At 39.8% G+C, this 19,678-nt stretch overlaps 1 pseudogene; it reads left to right on the forward strand.

The window, feature by feature from the left end:
- Positions 1-938: 938 nt before the first annotated feature.
- Positions 939-19,669, forward strand: LOC124038654 (annotated as a pseudogene).
- The last annotated feature ends 9 nt before the right edge of the window (positions 19,670-19,678 follow it).

The following is a 19,678-nucleotide window of genomic DNA, read 5'->3' on the forward strand; positions in this document are numbered from 1 at the left end:
CTAATATGTTTTAATAAACTGGTCCCTTTAACACTAATAATGTTATCCACTGTTTACTCTGAGGTATGTGTATTTAAACTTTTTTTTTAAATCTATGCTGAGTGGACTAATCTTTTATTCCAATAGAGTGCACTCCTTTGATCAGAATAACATATTACATGTATGAAGGGTCCTGCAGTTCCCCACACCTATTTTCTCACATGACTATTTTCATATTTTTAACTGATGATTGTATGAAATACAGATGTGATATATCCTGGTGCTTAACTCAACTGAAAACATGAATTTTTGAGACTTTCCACTGGAGGGCACTACAACACTAGTTCTGCATACAGTTTGTTTTTATGTACTGTATGGCCAATTATAAGGATGGTAAAAAATATATATATATATATATATATTTGGGCATTTTCCTCCACAGTCAAATTACATCACGCTTAACTTCACATTCACACTAATAGTAAAAATGGATTTAAAATTATTATTTTATGAGAAGTGTCTTCTATTTATGACAAAAATTTACATATTTCCATATCAATCAATCAGGGAATGCAATAAATGTTTTAACAACTTCATTAATTCACCTTTCTTTGAAAACACTGGGTTTCATAGGCTGCATTTATACAGGCAGCCCAGTTCAGATATTTTGCCCAATTAGGGGCAAAAGACCAAGAAGTGGAAAGAAAAGAAGACTGGAATTGGGCTGTCTGTGTAAACGCAGCCTTCGAGGTCTAATAAGTTATAGTGTACACTTCAAAAGCACATCCTCCCTACGTTGTCTTTTAATAATAATATTGCCTATTTAGCAAAGAGATAGGGGGTAGAAATCATATTGTACCAATCATCGGGCTATGTTCAAATTAAAATGAAATTTCACCTAGTGCTCCAAGGCAAAAGCATGTCTTTAGGGGCACTTTAGATGCTGGAGATTTGCATGCATGGCAGGGAACTCTGCCTGGTTCATCTCCCTCAAACTCACAAAGGCCTTTTCATTGCATCACGTCAGCGTGAACACATTCACTGGCTCTCTGGTAATGTAGGGCCACAGTCCATGGTGGTAATGTATTGCCCCCACCACTCTCCAAACGTGTACTGATCTGCACAGCCGAGGAGCAGCGGTCTTGCATCAACTGACAACAACTAGCGAAGGTTTTTGTTCCTTCCAGGTCATTTGATTTACTAAACATTTTTCTCTGTTTCCCTTGGGAATTAACAGGTTAAGCCTTATTGTCTGAAGGACCTTAAGGCCTTGGATGAGTCTCAGTGATGGCACTAGCCTCTGGAGGCTCTGGCGACCCTGGCTTAAGGGCAGGCCTGACTGCGTTTGATGAAACTGCAGATTTTTGCATTTGAGAATCATTCATTCCCTTTCTTTGACTCACAGATGGAAGAACCAGTGTTCCTTTTCAAAAAGGGGATGCTATTTCTATGAAGTCATTCTTTCATGGGGCAATCAGACAGTTGAGCATGCAGGGATGAGACGTTTTAAATTAGTCTGAAAAAAATCTTCCATTTAAGAAAAAAAGTATTACATCGAATTCTTAGAGCATGACAATATGGTGGTTTGAAAATGAAAAGTAAATGGAAGTGGTGCCCTTAAGTTCTTGGATAATTAGAAATGTAAAACTTTTTTCATCCCCAGCATATCAACCTCGGGCAGGTGTTCAATCAAACCCGCACTGCAACAGGCCTACCACTGCATAGGTCTTTAACTATGTATCCAAAGGAAATGTACTGCTTGTACCACCCAAGGCTAACTTGGGTTGATTTTTTTTTCTAATAGAAAAATATTTAAATGGAATTCTTGTAAAAGCACTCTGAACCTGCCCTCATTCCAACACGTATTATTTCCCTGACAAGTTGTTTTCCTCACAGCACAGCTACAAGCATTCCAGGTTTCCTTTTAGATTGGTATCTTTCAACCATTGAGGTTTTGCTATTGTCTCCTGCAAAAGCAGGGGACAGGTTGTACAGCAAAAGGAAATATGAATCCAGGGACAAATACATTCTGATACACACGTAGAAGAAGTCTGCAAATTCTTTTATGTGTGTGAACTTAAAACGATTTAGGTTAATTTAGTGAAAACAGGGTCACAGCTCCTACAACAGCATAGAAATACAGAGATGAGGGGAGCATTTTCAGGAGAGCAGAATTTCAGAGAGAAATGCTGACTGTGTTAGCTACGGCCTGGCCTTGGCTAAATCCAGTGGAGATAGGAAGACTTTCTCATTTGCTTTCCCCCTATTTTAATAATAGCTGTGTGCATAAGTAATTTATGAAAGGCCAACCAGACACTGGGCAACAGAAAATTAAACTCATTTTATCTGAAAGCAGGTGGATTTCTATTTATCATTAACATGCATAGAATTTGCACAATGTTATTTCTGCTACTGATGGAACGTAACCAAATAATGTATGAAGGGTTTTTGCTTATGCTCGAGTGAAATTCATAGATAAAGTACTAGCCTTTTGCCATTTTCTGCAAGCGGAAACTAATTCTGGGAAGCTTCTTATTACAGCAGAGATTCATTTGGTTTGCATTAAAGGCAGACATAAGTGACATTAGGATTTCTCATAGATTTCATGAGATGCGTTGCTTTCTGTTAAATCATTAGGCCTGCCCCTTCCCCTACTTAAGAAGCCCCTTTCTCACATATACATATACATAAAACAATTTATATTCTTGTCCAATGGTATAGCTTGAATATTTCTGTTACCCTGATGTGGACCATATTAAAAGATAAAACTGAGGAAAAACCGACCCAAGCAATAAGTCATGTTACATATATTTCATTTGAACACATTTCAGTGGTTGGATAAATGATAACTGTACTAAGTTGTTTTGATTTATGTACTATAAACACAATTGATGCTTCACAACGCCAGGGTAATATTACTGTTGTTCCTACTACTAGGCTACCCTGCCGCCCCGGCTTCAGCTTGCACTGAAAATGTTGCTCTATATTCATTATAAAGCAAAGTGCAACCATAACTCTACCATCCAACCACTTCTGGGTTTTCGCTACACTGGTGAAGTTACAGATGTTACAGAAGATCATATGACGTGATCTCGTATTCACACCAGTCATTATTCTAGTTAGTAAACCATGATGCATACTGTACCTAACCCATAAAGATGCTCACATGCATTGATTAGTAATGTGTTTGACTGTCTGATCCTTGATACAGTACTTAAGATACCATTGTTGTGTTAAGTATGTTTTTTTCTGTCTGGGCACCTCCAGTATAGATTCTAAGTTCAAAGAGATGTTTGTCCCAGCAAATGGAATGCTAATCCCAATATGATACTTATGTGTCATCAAAGTAATCCTAAAAAGCTGGTAACCCTTTCAAAGAATAGCTTGGTCTTTTATGATAGTATAAGGTATTAATTTCCTCCTGTCCAAAGTTGCCTTGGGAGATGTACTGTAACTTAAATATATTTCTAAACTTGAATACTTTCCCGGTATGCAGCCATACAGTAGTAGTAGTAGTTAACACTGCTCAAATGATACCTCTAATGTAAAATGCTAACATAAAGGTATAAAAGAGGAACTTGCTCAGTTGTTACAGTTGATTCATTAATTTCACCATTCACTATGTGAAGAAAATATTATTAGAACATTTATGGGGAGATTTTTGATCCAAACCATTTTGTGTCAATGTTTCACTTGTGATTGTGAAACACTTTTGTTAAATTGAAGAAAAAGCATTAATATAGAATGTATTTTGAACCCCGGTCCTAAGTAGATTCTAAACATTTATTATGGCATGTTATCATAATATTCTGTGCAACATATTGCAAACTTCTGGTGGCCAGTTTTAAACATGTTGTTGAAGATCATAGTTAATTCTGCTGATTTATGGTAATGCAGCAGCCATATCACCCACTGCATCAGAAATACTAACAAGCTTAGTATAAGCTTTGGCTGAAATGTTATGAGGTTTGAATTTCTGGAACGGCTACGGACTGTGTAGAAAAATCTCACTTCAGCAGAAATAGAACGATTCCTGTGCTTAAAAATTAGTGCTACTGCATATATTTTTTTGCAAGGAAAGGAGGTCTGGTCTAGTGAAAACGCATTGCATGTAGAAATTTGGGAGAGCGAGCATTTTTCTGAGGAGTAATCAGTTGAGAACTTACTAAATGTGCAATACTAGGTTTATAGTACACTATAAGTAAAAGTTAAAGCTGAGATCAATATTGACTAATTTCTGATTGCAAGATGTGAAACTTTACAAATGTATACATGTGAAGTTGATGTATACATTGAACTTTCAGTCTCACTACAAATCAGGCATATCTGACATATAAGCATGTTGTGCTTACAAGCCTCATTTATTTATGTTGCATTACAGGCAGGGGATATGTGCTTCTCTTGAACATAATACATCCGGTTTGTGTCTCTGGGTTGCTTTGGGGTCTTACATTAATCTGACCATCCTTTCCCCCAGTGGCATATTCTTCATTTAGAAGAGCAGGCCAAGGTGCAACATGTAAGACCACAGTGAGAGAAGGTCTGACTTAGACATACAGTAAAGGTATAGCACCTTCATTATAGTACAGCCACAGTACTGTCTTTGGTACAGCCTTTATTTGATAAAAGTGTCATTTTTAATAGGAGAGACAGAGTGGAAGTAGTGGAAAACAAACTGATAACGCAGCTCCAAAGTCAGCTGACTACAAACCAGTGCTGCCACTACAATCTCTTCTCTCAATAATTAATCGGTAGGTTTTTATAAAATAACAACAAAAACCCAGCAGCTGTAACCACTCTGTCTTGGGTTCCCTTTTCACCCATTTCACCCATCAAACCACTTAACACCCCTCGCCTTGAAGAAGAATTTGGTCCCTCACAGATTTGGGACTTGTTTCAGGTAACACGACAAATCGATTTATGTAAACTCTTGTCAGTCAGTGTTATCAAAATTGTACATTTGGAGCTGTTAGATGGCCTACAAAAGAAGAGAACAAAGTTGTGGACATTCTCATCTCATTACAGGAGCAGAAATAGTGGAATTAGCCTGAATCTAATTACAGGCCACACTATCTAATGTAAAAACATGCCTGTTTTTTTTCTTCATTTTCATTCATTTAGACTAGTAATTAGTTTTGGCCCCAAAAATGCCACCCTTTAATCATCAAAAGGCAGATGTGATTTGCAGTCCAGTATAATCTTGCTTTAATGAAGAACTAATGGATGCATTGCAAATTACTTTTTTGCTGTTGAACAGGGAGAAAAATCTATTTCCTGCTTTTGAAAAGATCAAGAGTATCTTTGATAATGGCGAGAGCGGCCCAGGCAGTTCTCCAGCATCATGCCAACAAGCTCTTTTACTCGGCTGAAATTCAATAGAAAGGAGGCCACAATTAGCAACAAAGCAGCAAAAATGCATCACTACAGCAGAATTTCTCTCCATGGCTGATGGCTTAACCCTCGATCTACCAACTCCTTGTTAGAGACAGGGCTAAAGTGTCAGCGTGGAACAATGAACCATGATAAATTACCCTCCCCCCAAAAAAGATGTACTACTAATTTTCAATTATACTCATAATGCATCACAGATTGGAGGAACATTGGGCATGCATTGAGGACAAACAGTAATAGATTTGAATCCCGCTATGGTTTTTCTTTAGCAAGCTAGGATTTTACAGTGTGGTTTCAAGCAAAGTAGCATGCAGCTTTGTAAACCACTTAAAAGACAGCACTGTTTCAAACAACCATTACTGTAAAGGGGATATTTTACAAAATATTAAGACCAAATAAGAGTGAATCAAAGCATAAGGGATGTGAAAACTGTGAAGGGTCAGACATGGTGAACACGTGTATCTCTATGTGCATGTATTTTACTCAAATGTGAGAGAGGTTGAAGCCTAATGGAAGTTGGCTTAACTCTGGAGACAGCCCTGCTGTATATCTGATTACTGGGCCAGTAATTTTCTTTCTTAAATAAGGAAAAAATTGGATAGGATGAATGAAATTTGGCTGTCATATTGCAATGATGGTACCACGGGAGATTATGTATTTCATAATCATTCATCATTTCCACTAGTGTTGGGGCTTAGCATAATGGAATTCGTAAACTGGTTTAAATCTGAAAGTGAGGACAGACTATCAGCTGGGCCCTAAATGCTTATATGGTAATTGCTCTTGAGCCCAGTGAAATATTTTTTACAAGCATTTGATTTATTGATTTGATTTTTTTTCTTACAGGGACATGTGTACACCAACATACTGTAAATACTCAAATATGACAACAGTCATAACTGATGTCTTTAATAGCTATTTTGTTGAAAACAATTGCAGGTCTTTATACTGTGATGTTTTTTTCACTACATTTTCTTGTGGAAACAGTGAGAGGAAATTAGTTTGTTTTCACAAATAGGATATCTTTGAGAAATATTCATTTAGTGTGAATTTATTGTTTACAAATTCTGCCCAAATTACTTAAACAGCAAATATCAAATCAAGTCTTTGTGTTTCAGGCTCATTCCATGAAAAGAGTGGCTTTTGATATTTTAAAGAGCAACTGAAGGCAATATACAACTTCTCTGGTATAAAATGGCCTATGAGGTAATGTTATTAAAAACATTTATTCTAGTTTAAAAATGTACTACAAAGTGTAAATATGATCATTTTGGTTATAAAGCCAGTCTCGTTCAAAACTGACATTTGAAAGATAATTAGGGAAAGATGGTACTGTATGTAATGGAATGAAGGGTACTGTAACAGTTTTCCTTGGGCTGGGTTCATTACCATCTTTCCCACAACCAGCAGCACCCAAGTAATCATCAATTCGGAGAACAGCCAGCAGCCGATCTTAATGCACATGGTCAATTTGGTTTGACATACGATTTCCCTATGGGGGTAGTTAGTGACCACCAGTAAATTACACAATGTACATAAAATTCAATAGCTCCAAATTGCAATCACTTAAAAACCTCAAACCAACAATACAATGTAGAAATGAATATACAAATATTGAAAGCATTTGAGACGACTAAAATATGTGCAACATGATTTATTGACGGTCCCTAACTAGCCCCACAGATAGGCTATCCAAAGTCAAACCAACTGTTACGGTTGCACACCAGCCGGCTGAAGCTAATTAGCGAAATAAGGTTGCTAGCGAGTCTAAGCTACTTCCAGACACAAGACCTGTTTAGACTGTTAAAAGTTATCTAGAAGGGTAGGTAACTGTAACTGTGTACTGCTTTGGCAGAGTGAACGTACAAACGCTCAGGGTTGTCATGTCTGCGATTTTCTTTCAAATTGGGCGACTTTGAAAGCGATGTTGCTGCTAAAAATGTGTTAGTCGCGGGTTTTTTGGCTACTTCTAGATTGCACTGCAGCCGCCATTGCATTTCGCTTAATAAAAAATAAAAAAATAAATCACTGTGACCTGCTACTGCTGACTATCAAGCAGTGAGGCAGGCTGTGTGTGTGTGTGTGTGTGTGTGTGTGTGTGTGTGTGTGTGTGTGTGTGTGTGTGTGTGTGTGTGTGTGTGTGTGTGTGTGTGTGTGTGTGTGTGTGTGTGTGTGTGTGTGTGTGTGTGTGTGTGTGTGTGTGTGTGTGTGTGTGTGTGTGTGTGTGTGTGTGTGTTGAGTACAGTCATTGGTGTTGAGAGAGTGCTGAAGCAGGCAGTCATGACAAGTGATGTGAGAACAACAAACAAATTAACTAGCATTAGCTAGCTACATCATTCTCCGTCACAATTCTTGTGTTCATTTTCTAATTAAATGAAAGACGCAAAAAAGCAAACGATTTGGCCTTTTTATTCTTATTCTCCAGTTGCAAACAATATTATTTTAGAACAATGTGTTATCCATGTTTGCTTTTGATTTGGAGGGGGTGGTAAGCGTCTAACAATTGGATTTCATTCATTCATGGGCACCGCTTGGTGACGCAAACAACGCATTCTTTATAAATAAAAAAAAGGTCCACCGATCACGGATATTCCCTCCGAGCTGTGTTAACCATTTCACAATAATGTTTTCTAAAAATAAAAAACATGTCTTAACCATTTCACTATCAATCACTTCTATAGTTCATATTAAATCATTTGGTTTGATGAAACAATATAACAAAGGGAGAAATGTAGAGTACAATTTTTTTATTTTATTAACAGGTGTATTTAGATTATCATTATGGAGACACCTATTGGATAAATGTAGCAACTCCTCTCTTGCTGCAAAAAACGTAGGTCTAGTTTTTAGGCCTTGTGGGTGGACTTTGTTTGGTTAATGAACGGGGACATCTTTCCTAGACCTGGCAAGCATGCAAACACTTCCCACCTTTGAATACAACACACAAGAGACACCCACATCAAAACACCCAAATCTAGTTCTCAGTCACATTTCCTAATGAGAAGAAATGAAACCGAGGCTAAATCAGGAAGTTCAGCCCCTTTAAATATAAATTGTGCACCAATATTGCATGTTAAAAGCCTGTTATTTAGAACGCATGGACAGTTTTATATGAATAAAAACTTGCTAAAGTGCCTCTGTGCCCCCTCTGTGACTTTAACCTGCTTAACCACAACATTTTTTTCAAGTTCTGTAAAGCCCTAGTTATTTATTTCATGTGATTAGGGATTCATCTAATCATATGAAATGTATGTCCCTCATTTTAAGGTCAATCCTGTTACGTGAACTGAACTCTCATGTTAATATGGTGAAACTATTCCTTTTTTTTATTCTAAAGAAACATTGAACATCTTCTAGTCAAATCAAAGCAGGTGAGCTGGTTCTACTTTTTTTGTAGTGGAAAACTGAGTGAGTAAAGCATAGTAAACACGTCAACCCTGTTACCCATAGACAACAGGCTAGAAATGTTTTAATAATGTAAATGTTTTGTGAAACTTGCATTCAATTGCCCCTCCCTGTTGGACACAACAAACGTCCATTCCCCCTGTCACAAGGGGATTTATGGCTGATTTAAGATGAAATCGTCAACCCTGCTGCTTTATTTGGAACTTATTATAATCATTTTTGAGATGGGAAAACATATTTTTAGTAAGTTGAACATGCTCTTTATGACAGAATGTAGACAAAGTTACACTACCCAAAAGGTACTCATTTGGTGGAATCAATTAATATTTTCTCCTGAACAGATTTTCTCAAAAATATAGTATGTATTCTCCTGTATTATTGCTTTCTGAAAAAGTCTGTACAATTAGGACTGGTATTTGAAAAGCTTTGATGTCAGCCACTAGATGTCATAAAAGAGATGTAAGAAACATTGCATGGGATCAGATTGAAACAATGATACGCAGTGCATTCGGAAAATATTCAGACTTTTTCCACATTTTGTTACAGCCTTATTCTAAAATGGATTAGACATTTTTTTCACTCATCAATCTACACACTATCCCATAATGACGAAGCAAAACCAGGTTTTTAGACATTTTTGCAGATGTAAAAAGAAAAATACTGAAATATCACGTTTACATAAGTATTCAGACCCTTTACTCAGTACTTTGTTGAAGCACGTTTGGCAGCAATTACATCCTAAAGTCTTCTTGGGTATGATGCTACAAGCTTGGCACGCCTGTATTTGAGGAGTTTCTCCCATTCTTGTCTGAAGATCCTCTCAAGCTCTTTCAGGTTGGATGGACAGTTTTTAGGTCTCCAGAGATATTTGATCAGGTTCAAGTCCAGACTCTGGCTGGGCAACTCAAGGATATTCAAGACTTGTCCCTAAGCCACTCCTGCTTTGTCTTGGCTGTGTGATTAGGGTCATTGTCCTGTTGGAAGGTGAACCTTCGCCCCAGTCTGAGGTCCTGAGCGCTCTTGAGCAGGTTTTCATCGGATCTTTCTGTACTTTGATCCATTCATCTTTCCCTCGATCCCGACTAGTCTGCCAGTCCCTGCCACTGAAAAACAGTGTGTGGGGGATCCCCTCTGAAGGTGATACATTCACATCTGAAGGTGAATGTATCAAACCAGTTGCTTTTTTTTGTTGTGCTCTATCCTCAAACAAGAGCACTGTATTTTTTTCCACTGTAATAGCTACTGTAAATTGGATAGTGCAGTTAGATTAACAAGAATTTAAGCTTTCTGCCCGTATAAGAGGGGGACCCATCCCATAGAGGTTTTAAGGACATCGTTTTCAAATATATGTTTAGCTCACATCATATAATGTAAAAGTATGCATAAATGTGTCTGTAATAATAGAATAAAAGCAGCAAAAATACATTTAGACATTTAAGAAATGCATTTATATAGCTTCCAAAATATTGTTTTTCATTGGTGGGGGAGTGCCAAGATGGAGGTGCAGTGGTTTCAAAACAGCAGCCCCTTTACGTCATCTAGTGTATATATAAATCATTAGATGTAAACCATTGCATGGGATAGATCACATTCCATCAACTCCACACTGGGAAACACACATTATGGAAATAACATTGTTTATGCACTGGGGGACAACACATTAATTAAAATTAAAATGTGTTTTGATTTGTTTCCTCCAGTTAACATTCCGTGAAAATGTGACGCCTAGGGATGGGTTGAGTAGCTACCGGAGGTGTCATCGAATCCAATAGGTTGCTTTAGCATTAGCTAGCCTAGCATGATATCCGCGGTATCCTGATCACGGCAGCCTGCAGTTCAGACCTTACTGGAAAAATGTAATTACAGTGACCTTAAGGTCTGAATCTTTAGGCTAGGTTGTCATGATACCACTATCTAGTATTGTGACAAGAAGCCAAAACATGAAGCAGCCCTCACTCTGTTGTCACCTATAGTCACATTCGTTTATTTTTCCAAGCTATATCACAAAATATTTTACATACAGAAGGTTTTTAAAGGAGAATAGAGTTGAGTTTTTCTTTTTTTACCATGGAAGATTGAGTATAGTGGTATCCTGATACTGGTATCATCTCAAAGACAACCCTATCAGGTTGTCTGAACTGTACTAGAATGTCCTTCATTATGGCCCAGGAACAACATTCTGCAGTGTGTTTGATTCAGTTCCAGCTTCATTACAACATTTACACCTGAATAGGGTTACCATGATGAGTGACACAAAAACACATTCCTTTTGAATCACAAGCTTTTAATTGCTTATGTCCCTGTCAATAGATTGAGTACAACTGTCAGAAGACCATTTCAGTGTGGTCATCATCTTGATCCTCTGATAGCAATGCTGATGATGAACCTCCTAATTTCTAAAATGCATCATACAGTGGGGCAAAAAAGTATTTTGTCAGCCACCAATTGTGCAAGTTCTCCCACTTAAAAACATGAGAGGCCTGTCATTTTCATCATAGGTACACTTCAACTATGACAGACAAAATTAGATTTTTTTCCCCCAGAAAATCACATTGTAGGATTTTTTTATGAATTTAGTTGCAAATTATGGTGGAAAATACATATTTGGTCAATAACAAAAGTTTATCTCAATACTTTGTTATATACCCTTTGTTGGCAATGACAGAGGTCAAAAGTTTTCTGTAAGTCTTCACAAGGTTTTCACACACTGTTGCTGGTATTTTGGCCCATTCCTCCATGCAGATCTCCTCTAGAGCAGTGATGTTTTGGGGCTGTTGCTGGGCAACACAGACTTTCAACTCCCTCTAAAGAGTTTCTATGGGGTTGAGATCTGGAGACTGGCCCCAGATCGAGGGAGATTATCAGTGGTCTTGTATGTCTTCCATTTCCTAATAATTGCTCCCACAGTTGATTTCTTCAAACCAAGCTTCTTACCTATTGCAGATTCAGTCTTCCCAGCCTGGTACAGGTCTACAATTTTGTTTCTGGTGTCCTTTGACAGCTCTTTGGTCTTGGCCATAGTGGAGTTTGGAGTGTGACTGTTTGAGGTTGTGGACAGATGTCTTTTATACTGATAACAAGTTCAAACAGGTGCCATTAATACAGGTAACGAGTGGAGGACAGAGGAGCCTCTTAAAGAAGAAGTTACACGTCTGTGAGAGCCAGAAATCTTGCTTGTTTGTAGGTGACCAAATACTTATTTTCCACCATAATTCGCAAATAAATTCATTTAAAATCCTACAATGTGATTTTCTGGATTTTTTTTCTCATTTTGTCTGTCAGAGTTGAAGTGTACCTATGATGAAAATTACAGGCCTCATCTTTTTAAATAAGAGAACTTGCACAATTGGTGGCTGAGTAAATACTTTTTTGCCCCACTGTATATATAATATGTGTGTGTGTCACATTATTCTCATATGTTTCTATTTAGGCTAACTACACCTGGTACATTTAGGCATATGTTATGGACAGTTACAATCTTGTTTGGTATTTCTTAATCTTGAGATATAACTATCATATTCTCCAGATGAGCTTCAATGCCATACAACTCTCCTTCCATGGCCTCCAACTGTTCATAATTGCAAGTAAAACTAAATGCATGCTCTTCAACCGATCGCTACACACACCTGCCCGCCTGTCCAGCATCACTACTCTGGACGGTTCTGACTTAGAATATGTGGACAACTACAAATACCTAGGTGTCTGTTTAGACTGTAGACTCTTCTTACAGACTCACATTAAGCATCTCCAATCCAAAATTAAATCTAGAATCAGCTTCTTATTTCGCAACAAAGCATCCTTCACTCATACTGCCAAACATACCTTCGTAAAACTGACTGTCCTACTGATCCTTGACTTTGGCGATGTCATTTACAAAATAGCCTCCAGCACTCTACTCAGCAAATTGGATGCAGTCTATCACAGTGCCATCCGTTTTGTCACCAAAGCCCCATATACTACCCACCACTGAAACCGGTGTGCTCTCGTTGGATGGCCATCGCCTCATATTCGTCGCCAAACCCTCTGGCTCCAGGTCATCTTTAAGTCTTTGCTAGGTAAAGCCCCACCTTATCTCAGCTCACTGGTCACCATAGCAGCACCCATCCGTAGCACACGTTCCAGCAGGTATATTTCACTGGTCACCCCCAAAGCCAATTCCTCTTTTGGCTGCCTTTCCTTCCAGTTCCCTGCTGCCAATGACTGGAAAGAACTGCAAAAATCACTGAAGCTGGAGACTCATATCTCCCTCACTAACTTTAAGCACCAGCTGTCAGAGCAGCTCACACATCACTGCACCTGTACATAGCCCATCCATCTACGCCATCCCCATCAGTTCCACATCAGTTCCCTACTATAGTTCATAAACTAGCAACATACACTAAGCTAGAGACTTGTGTTTTCAACATGTCGCAGTTGCAAATGAGAACTTGTTCTCAACTAGCCTACCTGCGGGACAGGTACAGGATGGCAACAACTGCCCGAGTTACACCAGGAACGCACAATCCCTCCATCAGTGCTCAGACTGTCTGCAATAGGATGAGAGAGGCTGGACTGAGGGCTTGTAGGCCTATTGTAAGGCAGGTCATCACCAGACATCACCGGCAACAACGTTGCCCATGGGCACAAACCCACCGTCGCTGGACCAGACAGGACTGGCAAAAAGTGCTCTTCAAGGATGAGTCGCGGTTTTGTCTTACCAGGGGTGATGGTCGGATTCGTGTTTATCGTCAAAGGAATGAGCGTTACACCGAGGCCTGTACTCTGGAACGGAATCGATTTGGAGGTGGAGGGTCCGTCATGGTCTAGGGCGGTGTTTCATAGCATCATTGGACTGAGCTTGTTGTCATTGCAGGCAAGACATCCTCCTCCCTCATGTGGTACCCTTCCTGCAGGCCCATCCTGACATGACCCTCCAGCATGACAATGCCACCAGCCATAATGCTCATTCTGTGTGTGATATCCTGCAAGACAGGAATGTCAGTGTTCTGCCATGGCCAGCGAAGAGCCCAGATCTCAATAACATTGAGCACATCTGGGACCTGTTGGATCGGAGGGTGAGGGCTTGGGCCATTCCCCCCAGAAATGTCTGGAAACTTGCAGGTGCCTTGGTGGAAGAGTGGGGCAACATCTCACAGCAAGAACTGGTAAATATGGTGCGGTCCATGAGGAGGAGATGCACTGCAGTACTTAATGCAGCTGGTGGCCACACCAGATACTGACGCTTACCCCCCTTTTGTTCAGGGACACATTATTCCATTTCAGTCACATGTCTGTGGAACTTTTTTTGTTTATGTCTCAGTTGTTGAATCTTGTTATGTTCATACAATTATTTACACGTTAAGTTTGCTGAAAATAAACAGTTGACAGTGAGAGGATGTTTCTTTTTTTTGCTGAGTTTGTGCTCTGTTTCTATACTTTCCATTCGTATGTTTACTTCTGGTTTTGTACACCAGCTGAAAATACAATATTTTGTTATGGGAAATATATTTCACAGCGGTTTAGATGGTACAATGATTCTCTACACTATATGTGCTGGTTTTGTCACAAACTGAAATTGGGTGAACTATTAGAATTTTAGCAACCAGGAAATAGAGGCAAATTTTCTGCATTGTGCATCTTTTAAAAGTTTGTTCAATTAATTTTTCAATTATAGCCAGCTCAATAATGTTTTAATTTGCTCCTCAGTTAACTCTGAATAGAGAAACGTATTGTTAGGTAGGTAGCCAGCTAGCTGAAATGTTTTTCTTTCATTCAAGAATGTACACTATACACAAAAGTATGTGGACACCCCTTTAAATTCCTGGATTCAGCTATTTAAGCCACAAATTTGTGGCAACAGTTTGGGGAAGGCCCTTTCCTGTTTCAGCATGACAATACCCCCGTGCACAAAACGAGGTCCATACAGAAATGGTTTGTCGAGATTGGTGTGGAAGAACTGCCCTGCACAGAGCTCTGAACTCAACCGCATCAAACACCTTTGGAATTAATTGGAACGCAGACTGCAAGCCAGGCCTAATCGCCCTAAGTGGCTGAATGGAAGCAAGTCCCCACAGCAATGTTCCAACATCTAGTGGAAAGCCTTTCCAGAAGAGTGGAGGCTGTTATAGCAGCAAAGGGGGACCAACTCCATATTAATGCCCATGATTTTGGAATGAGATGTTCGACGAGCAGGTGTCCACATACCTTTGGTCATGCAGTGTATATTGTGAATCACCTATACATTTGAAAAAAAAATTGATATGGCCATATCGATAAGCCTTACTTGGATGTGGGAAAAGTGTCACCATACTGGCGCAGGTAGGCAAATATATTGCAAGGAGGGATATATGTTATAAGACTAGACCCGAGTTCCACTCAGATCTAGAAACTCTGGGCTAGAATACCACAGCAGCCTATACCAGGGTTTCTTAAACTATGGGTTGGGACCAAAAGCGGTTGATATTCCCTAGCTATGCCAGTAACTTTTTATTTTCTGGGTGGAGTGGCGGAGTACTTCTGAACTTAACCCATGGCTAATCTTTCTCTAGGGATTTGTCAAAGATGTCCATGATGATTCACTCACTATTGTCTTTGAGAACAAGTAAGTTTTCATAGGTTCTTCTGGGGTTGTAGTGTATTTTGTAGTCATCTATGTTGGAATGATGGTGGTAAAATTTTGTTGATGGGCATAACTTTATGATACTTATCTAAATGTTTGTTATTAAAGGAGAATTTAGCTTTTTTACAACCAAGTCTCTGTTTGATGTAAAGGGAATGTTATAGATTCTAATAGCATGCCATTTACATGTTAAATTTAAAATAAAAAAAGGCTAAATTGTCTTTTAATAAAGTTGGCAACCTGAGAGACAAGTTCACTTTAGTGATGTGCGGATGCCACCTCCAGCCGACGGTAAAAAGGACATCGGGGAGGGAGAAGAGGTGGAGGTGAGAACTGGCTCTCTATCTTCTTAAATTTATCAGACCCGTTTTCCTCACAATATCTCATTTAGAATTCTCTCCCTCTCTCTTTCTACCAGATCTTTTCCCGGGCCAATAAGCAGGAGCCATGTGGCTGGTGGCTTGCCAAAGTGCGCATGATGAAGGGAGATGTGAGTAGTTATCTGTGGTTACAATTTCACTGGTCCCAGAATGTCATTTGCGAAAGGATGTTTCTGTAATGTTTATCCTGTGATTTCCTCATCCTGATATTACGTTTGTCAGTTTCATGCAGCACAAATGTAACCTGTGTTGTGTTTACTGTGTAGTTCTATGTGATCGAGTATGCTGCCTGTGACGCCACGTACAATGAAATAGTCACCTTTGAACGTCTCCGGCCTGTGAATGTCAACAAGGTGGTGTCAAAGAGCTCCTTTCTTCAAATGCACAGTCCCAGTACCTGACGATCTGAAAGCAGCGTATGTACCTTTTATTTAAAAGTAGTTTCTGATTGGGATATAGTCTAGTAATTTGTTGGTTTTTATTTACATGCATTAGAGTTCAGAATTTGATTATAGTTTATTTTACTTTAGGTGCGAAAGTGAACAAGCGCATAAAGATTTCAAAAGGGCAGTGGGAGCTTGTCGGATTGGCTACTGTCCAGAAACAAGTAACTTGGTCGTACTAGTAAGTCCATATAAGTCTGTCTGCCACTCCTCCTTCAGTACCAGCAGTTTTGTGTAGAACAAGGAATGTCTAGACGATTTTTTAACGTTTATATTCTTGTTTCCCTGCAGTCTATAAATGAAGCCACAGTTAAGCGAGTGTCTTTGCTCAGTGACATGCATAAGCTCATGCTCCTGTCCTGAAATGAGGAGGCCACTAAACAACTGGAGGTAAGGATGATTATCACAACTGCATCCTTGCAGAAATAGTTTAAACAGGATTTTCATAGACAAATCTCAATCATGCACATGATCTCTTCTCTCTAGAGTACAAAGCAGCTGACATCCGCTTTCCAAGAGGAGTTTACAGTCAGGGTGGACCTCATGGGCCTTGCCATTGGAAGCCATGGCAGCAACATTCAACAAGCCAGAAAAGTGCCTGGAATCACTGCTATTGAGCTGGATGAAGGGAGTGGGACTTTCATAATTTATGGAAAGGTGTGCTGATGCTTTTGATATGAGACTTTGTTATGAGTGAGCTATAGACGGTGTATGTACCACCAAGACATTTGTTTCTTAAAGCTATTATATTCTTCTTCTAAGAATGAGGAGGCTGTTAAGAAGGCAAGGAATTATCTGGAGTTTCTCGAAGATTCTGTTCAGATCCCAAGGAACTTGGTCGGTATGTATCAAGTAGGAGTTGATACTTCCATAAAGCAAGACATTTGTGGGTGTGCACCTCTTCACACAAGTGCCTTATGGCTTCTTGTTTTTTTCTTCAGGCAAGGTAATTGGCAAGAACGGAAAAGTCATTCAGGAGATCATTGACAAGTCTGGGGTGGTGAGAGTAAGGATTGAGGGGGACAAGGACAACACACAGCCACGTCAAGAAGTAAACCCTATTTTCCAGCTCACTTAGTAGACCAAGTGATCAGTATTGTCACGGAAACACTTCACCCATAATAACATCATTTTATTTGTGATGTGCTGACACAGGGAATGGTCCCGTTTACCTTTGTCGGCACTAAGGAGAACATTGGGAATGCCCAGGTGCTTCTGGAGTACCACATCCCCTACCTGAACGTAAGCATTAATCTAGTAACAAACTCCTAAATGGTCTCAGTCAGGGCTGTAGGCCCTTTTTATAGTCTGTGTGGGATGAGTTTGCCTGTTGCTGTCTGCAGGAGGTAGAGCTACTGCGTATGGAGAGACTGCAGATAGATGAGCAGCTGAAGCTGATTGGGATGGGCCAAAGGCCTTCATCTGGCCACCCAGCAGACAAGGACAAGAGCTACACCACGGACGAGTGTGGCTGCTACCTCTGTGAATACCAGCCGCTCCTACACTGGCAGAGGCCCCAACTACACCTCTGGCTATGGTGAGCGTCATGTTCACAATGATACCGAACAGACATTTTGTAGATTCTCCCAAGACATTTTTCAACACCTATCAGCAGAGGTTCAACCCTAAAAATAGAGAGGAACCGGAGAGGGGTATCCAGCCACAGAGAGACAGCAGGAGAGCTGGTCAAGGGAGGGGGAGAGGACGCATTGGCAGGGGCCGAGGAGCAGGGAGAGGTGCCTCCAACACCGGTACGGCTGCAGACACAATTGATGGGTCATGCACATGCTGATGACATTAAACATGATTTGCATTATCCCCTATGTTTATCATGATCATGTGAATAGGTCTATGAATTGTTCCTCTAAAACTAGATATTAAACTATTTGTTAACTTTGCAGCTCTAAAGGATCGTGATGGCAACCCAAACAGTGTGCTTGACAACACCGAGACAGGCCAGACGGTCGACTCCAACCTCAACACATACCGCCACCTCCTCTCCCGCCGGACTGACGAGGACACAACAGCCATTGATGGCATAAGCGAATCGGACAAAGCTTCCCTCGGTGAGAATTGCCTTGGTAAGTCCTGCATCACTATGTCCTCGCAGTGATGACTTGATTTAAGGACCGTCATCAACGGTATTTCAACATTTGTGTTGTGACTTTTACCATCTCAATCAGTACCATCCACAAACTTCTTCAATCCCTCGGGATAGAAGTGTCTGTGTAAAAATCACAAGCCCTGGGAGCCAATCGGATTCAACAACAAACATACTCCCATAAGCATTAATAAATACAATTATTTCATGTTACAGAAGACTGTGGACAATTCAGTGACTAAAAAGGATAGAATTACACACATTGACACCAATCCCAAGTCAATCCTCATGAAATTCACTCCGAGGGCTCTGCACAAACTCTTCCCCCACATAGATGACTCAAAAGCTAAACCACAGCTGCATAAACGTAGCAGTAGACACTGTGTTCGCCCACCAGAGGAAAGGTGGGGAACGGGCCTGTAGTTTGTTTACCAAAACCAGCATGACTGAGTGTGATTAACACTTGCCCTGGCTAGCAGTGACGTCTGTGCTTCAACCAGTAACCATTGATTTACTCTGGGAAGCTAATTTCTCAATTTGAAGCTGAATAGACATACCACCAAGAAGTCCCACTCAAATTCACTAACATGACCGCTACTTGTTGACTATCAATTAAGGTCTGTTTATTTTTTGGGATTTGATACTGCTTGCCTGTATTTCTCACTTGCATTCCTTGGACTGCTTTCTAGTTATTTTTAACCACATTCTTTCAGTGTTATCACAATGTAAGCTATTTTTCTGATTCAGAGGGGTTGGGTTAAATGAGGAAGACTCATTTCATTTGAATGCATTTCTGTACAACTGACTAGGCATCCCTCTTTCACTATCATTAGCTATGATGATCTAGTTTATTTCATTACCAATGCAAGTGGTTCTAACATTCTTTGTTTTGCAGATCCCGGGCTGAATCACAAAGCAGATAGATGAACTGGTATGTTTGAAAAAAAAATCTACAAATCTGACTTCAGGGCCCGTATGTATCAAGCGTCTCAGAATAAGAGTGCTGATCTAGGATCAGGTCTTCAATCTTATTCAATGTGATGTAAAATGCAAATCGGCACGCCTAATCTGAGATGCTTGATACATACAAGCTGGCTGAAACAAGTGATGGGGAGAAAGGACCATGGTAGTGTACGGAAATGTCTTTCTCTTGGCTTGATGTACTTCAGGGGCATAGTCCATGGAATATACAGTATGTGAAATTGCCACTAGGCTGGTTTACATTTCTAGCATTGTATGCCTTTGGTACATTAAGTCAAGCTTCTGTAATTATTTCTACTTGTCTGTGTCCTGCAGGGGCATGTTGAGTGTATTGCAGAGCACAGCCTCTCCACATCAGCAAAGACAGGCAATGGAAGAGGTGACGAACTAGGCAGAGCTT

Source organism: Oncorhynchus gorbuscha, linkage group LG06 (assembly GCF_021184085.1).
Source record: "Oncorhynchus gorbuscha isolate QuinsamMale2020 ecotype Even-year linkage group LG06, OgorEven_v1.0, whole genome shotgun sequence".
Taxonomy (NCBI): domain Eukaryota; kingdom Metazoa; phylum Chordata; class Actinopteri; order Salmoniformes; family Salmonidae; genus Oncorhynchus; species Oncorhynchus gorbuscha.